This window comes from Cupressus sempervirens, chromosome 3 (genome assembly GCF_028749045.1).
Source record: "Cupressus sempervirens isolate cs-2001-9-10 chromosome 3, ASM2874904v1, whole genome shotgun sequence".
Classification (NCBI taxonomy): Eukaryota; Viridiplantae; Streptophyta; class Pinopsida; order Cupressales; family Cupressaceae; genus Cupressus; species Cupressus sempervirens.
In genome coordinates this window covers 668,527,888-668,532,174 of record NC_143120.1, presented here as the reverse complement: position 1 = coordinate 668,532,174, position 4,287 = coordinate 668,527,888, and the positions used below count along the sequence as shown (strand labels likewise).

At 30.4% G+C, this 4,287-nt stretch overlaps 1 pseudogene; it reads left to right on the top strand.

The window, feature by feature from the left end:
• The first annotated feature begins 1,714 nt into the window (after positions 1-1,714).
• LOC149568483 (uncharacterized) lies at positions 1,715-2,430 on the top strand (annotated as a pseudogene).
• Positions 2,431-4,287: the final 1,857 nt, after the last annotated feature.

Genomic DNA, 4,287 nt, shown 5'->3' with positions numbered 1-4,287 from the left:
AGAAAATGCTAGAAACTCTAAAACAATCCAATGATCGTACTCTGCAATGATTATTTAATATTTATTTTAAAATTCTATTGCCATTTTCCACAACAAAGTTATAAAATGAAACAACCCATATGGTAATCCTCTTTGAATCAATTGTGTGTGTTCTTATTGTTTTTGATCTAGAAATATTTCTTATTGTTTTCGTCATTATCTTGCATGAAAAGTGGTAAAAAATAACATTGTTAAATAGGGATGTGTCCCCCCGCCTCTAAAAAACCCACTGCTTCCTACTTCTTGATAGCCAACTATAGCAAAACATCAATAAACACCCCTTGGTGGCTTGGCCAAACCCTATATTTAGGAATTTTAGAGAATGTTCTCAAAATGCCTTCAAAAGAGGTAGGATTTTTCTTGTAAATATGGCCATCCTTGAAATGGCTAAGGATGTCTAAGACATCCCTAAATTGTCTTGGGGACAAATCCAGGGATTGCAGATATCAATTTTTATTCAATTTATAAAAGAAATAGGAACACTTAAATATACTAAGGCCTTTTAGATGATTTTCTCAATCTAAATAAATTGTCCAAGTAGTTAATTTTAGCAATGATTTAAAGGAAGTGTGAGAGTGCTTCTTATCACTCTAGTTCTTCTTTCAAGAAAATGATTTAGGTTATTCTTGTGTCTTATTAGATAATATTTGAAAAAATAATAATTTCAAATGATTCAAACATGTAAAATTTTAAAGGAGTCATTCCACACATACATGACCAGCTACACAATATATTAAGATGTTCAACTACAAATATTCTCCCTATTTTAAAACCAAAATCAAACTCAATTTATTAAAAAATGCATGAGAAACAAACTCACTAATTCAAGCTTGATAGAAAACTATAATGTTTACTTGCAATCTGGATTATACAATCATGCATTCTATTCCATCATGTTAAGGTATCCATGAGGATCTCCAACCTTTTATTTTATCACAACAAGCCATATTCCATTTGATCCAATCAAAAGCTTAGTCCACACAACTTCAACTCTATCCAAGGCATGTCCACATTTGAAATAGGCCTCAATTCCACCCTTCAATGGAAAACAATAATATACAATAAGTTATCCAATATTTTTGAGAACTTAAACAATAACATAAAAAAAGAGAAGATCACTAATGTCAAACAAAGAAATATTAGGCCAACAGTTGCATGAAATCTAAAAGTGGATATGAAACTACTCCTGATATCTTTCCACTCCATTATACAATGCATAATTATTTAGTTACATTTTCCATCTTCATTTCATGAGAAAGATAAATCAAGTTTGTGTTTAAATCATAAGAGAAATTTTTCCTCAATTTATACCTTGAAATAATCCTAGAAATTAGTTTTTAGTTTACTCTATTTCTATTCTTAGGCTCAATTTTTGTTTGACTAAAAATAATTCTTTAGGAAGGAACATTTGTTTCACTTTATGTAACCTCTTAGTTATGCATCCAGTCTAATTTAAATGAAGCTGATGATTGTCATACTATATAGTATATAGATAAAAATCTTCATTGGTAACCTATATACACTTTATAGCTTATTCAACTTAATATTTTGCAAGCTCTCTGAAATATCCCTTAAAAGGATAGAAGACATTTAGGACTATCAAATTAAAGCATGGATAGGCACAACTAAAAGTTTTGTGAAGGCCAACACATTTGAGAGTTTAGAGAGTGGGACTATGGAGGGAAACTTTGAACGGGGTGCTGATATAAGCTTTCGATCTCCCATTAAGAAGTGAGGTCACCCATGCAAGGTTGGCAATATTGTTCTTCTATACAAAGAAGTTTCAACTCTTAGCATTCTTTTCATGTCTATTTGTAAAACTCTAAAAGTAGAGAATAAGGAGTCTGGCATTTCATAGTCTAATTTGAGGAACAATTCTCTTATTAGACAATTTTTTCAAGGAGTAATGCATAGATTATTTGATGTTGGATATCTTATTACTGAAAGGATTGGACAATTTGACAAAAAAAAAATTAGAGGAGTGGTGTTTTGACCCAGTCTATAAATAGCACCATAAAAAATGAATGATGTAGTCTCAAATGTAAAATAAATTAAGAAAGACATGAATAATGTAGCCTCAATGTGAACAAAGAAAGGAAAAACAAGAAACAAACACGAGTAGCACCAACCTTGAAAACCTTGTTGGAAGTATAGAAACCAGCTCCTACCATTGAAATCACTACCCCATCAACTGTCATGATAGGTGTGGAAGTGGAATTGAAGAACATACTTGAAGTTCTTCCCCAACATAATCATTATTTGTATTTGAGTACTATTCCTAGGGTTTCAAATTTTGTTGATGAGGATTTGAAATTTGAAAATTGTGATCCCATGGAGGCAATTAATGCATGTTTAAGGCAATTGAATTCAAAATCTTTACATTTTAACTGATGGATAGCAATGAAATAGTTATTTTAAGAAAACCTTCGTATAAATTTATTTTAATTTCTTACAAGAAGAGATAGATATTTTAATTAATATATGAAATATCCAAGACATTTTTTTAAATAGTAAAGTATACGTTTAAAAAATTGACTGTATATAGATTTTTATATTTTATGATAGCTTTCAATCACTTCCTAATGTTTTCAAGCATTCTCTTTCCATCATAGGAAGAGCCACAAACTTCTCATTCATGAGATCTCTTAGAATTTCAGATAATAAATCAACAAGCTTCTTCCTAATTTTTCATCTCTTTCTTCTATTATTGTGCCTGAGACGCATTTACCACAATCAAAGCAAATCAATTAATTTTCTTTAGAAATGTTTTCTTGTTAATCTTAATATCTTAAGTAATTGGGTTTTTGATGATATTAAGTTGTCACATAGTGTTCTAAATACCATATATCAAAGTATTGCCTTGTCCTTTTCCACTCTCCTCCATTGTTTAATGTAGTCAGAATTCAGTGGAACAATTATAATTCTACCCAGGATTATCTTGTGTTTTACAAAATAATTTTCTTTGAAGCTGAAAGTTCTTAATATGTTATATGATAATGCTTCTGATCTTATTTGGTATAGAATTTTTCATGGTTCTACTATGCATATAAATTTGGTTTGGGGTAAATAAACATATCAAATTTAGATTTGTGAGTATTAATATTTTTTTTTAGGGAATTCAAAGTTATTGTGAGATATTCTTGTAGATTCTCTTAGGTTTATGATGCAGAGGGTAATGGACCTACCCACGATCTCTCCAAAACTCTTCATTCTTCCTTGTTTTGTCAAAAACTCACCATCACAATATCTTAAAAAGAAGGGTCAATCCATAACATCATTGGATATTAAATGTCCAAACAACTTCTTCTAACATATGACAACATTGATTGCATTGTCTTCCAAATATGATTGCACATTGGCAGATCTCATATTATGCTTCTTTGATTGAACACATGTTTTTCCTACTACCTATGACAACCCATTCATATTAACCCCTTGATTAATAATTAATTGATAAAATTAATGTATTCTCAATACGTTGAAAAAACCTTAATAACTCCATGAACATTGAAAATGACTCTCAAACTCGATTGTTGGATTGATTTGTTCAAATTGTCAAAAATTCAATCCTTCTGGGATAGTTTTTGCAAATCATATTTTTTGAACCCTTAAAATTTAAAATTAATTTTTTTGGAAAGAAAAAAGATTTTAGGTAATGTAAATACCTACCATCCCCCAAAATTACAAGTTCATATGAGTTTTTTTGATCCCTCAACCAACTATTATTTCATATTGTTAATTTTGGAAACAATCATTGTCCTATTGTGAGAGCCAACCATATCCTATAATACAGTCATTGAATCACATAAACCCCCTGTTACTTTCCTCCAATGCAATTAGAACCCATTAATTGACATTTCCATAAGCTTATAATATATTTTTTCTCTTACAAACATTCCTAAATTCAGATCTGCAATCTAAACCAAGGTATCTCTGTTTGAACTGAGACAACATTTTAGACCTTCCCTTCATTAGAACCATGTGCGATCCAATGCATGGAGACCTGCAGCACTAATAGGATTAGATACATGTTACCCCCTACCATTAAACCAAATTTTTGTCTTAGATCTATAAAAATATGAAAGATATTACATTCACGTCTCTCAAGTTTCCCTAATGGCAATTTTTATAGCCCTTCACTAAAATTGAGATATCTTACTCAATACTTCATGGAATTGAGTGATCCAAAAACCAAATCAAAGTAGATTCTCCCCTTCATCAAATAAAATGGGATTTATAACCATGAAG